Consider the following 1,117-nt stretch of genomic DNA (forward strand, 5'->3'; position numbering starts at 1 on the left):
TATTTATCATATTGAATCATAGGTTATTCTAGAAAACAAATCCTGATACATTACTGGACAATTTTTCACATTGGTTCAAGGAATACATCAATGTCTCTCTAACTGACACAACAGATTGGAAACTAGTTGCACTTAGTTGGGGTCCAATAAATAAAGACAAAAGCTACCCTATATACACAATGTTAATGGATATCGATTCCATTCTTTACAATGGTCGGTGGAAAAAAAAACAGATAACACTGGAGTCTAGGTTTATGGGGATGCAAGAAGTAGTCATTCTGATTGGTATGGTATGTTAAACAATATAATTCAATTAGAGTATTTTTGTCGCATTACATACAAGGTGTGCTTCTTTAAATGTGAATAGTATGATCCAAGTTCACAACAGGAAATATGAAAGTGCAAGGACTACAAGTAAATATAACCAGAAAATATAGGTACCACGATTCTTTTATTCTATCTCAAAATGCACAATAACTATACTATTTGTCTTATTTGGGGTCATGCAAGTCTAGTTGTGTTGTTGTCAGGGACGGACCCACTAACATCAATGAGGGGGCACTTGCCCCATGGTGTTTTTATTTATTTTTTTTAAAATATAATTATATATAATATGCCCCCACTTCAAATTTTAAATGACTCCACTATAAATAAATTAAACTCAATTAGCTAAAGTTCCAAATTTACTTTTTTTTTTAATTTTTCTATCATTTTAAATATTATTTAACCTAATCAAATTTAATTCTTGTGTCGTCACTCTTTTATTCCCTTAAACCCTCTTCTTATTTTTATATTTTTAATATTCTTTTTCTATTCCTTGTCTAGTGGTCATCTTCTCTTCATCAAAAAATAAATTTTAAATTTTTTATTTTTTTTATATAACTCTCCATGACTCTATATCTTCCAATTTCATTGTTTCTCTTTTTGATATTTTCAATTGCAGATTTTAATTCAAACAATTATAGTTTAGGTATTAATCTAATGTTTTATTTTCTTCGTGACTTCATATATTTTATTTTATTTTCGATTTATTCATTCTTATTACTTATTTTTTTTATCTTTTGTTCTATTATATGTACCTATGTTGCATATAAAATTTTAAAATAAATCAATTAAT

Source organism: Arachis ipaensis, chromosome B07 (assembly GCF_000816755.2).
Source record: "Arachis ipaensis cultivar K30076 chromosome B07, Araip1.1, whole genome shotgun sequence".
NCBI lineage: Eukaryota > Viridiplantae > Streptophyta > Magnoliopsida > Fabales > Fabaceae > Arachis > Arachis ipaensis.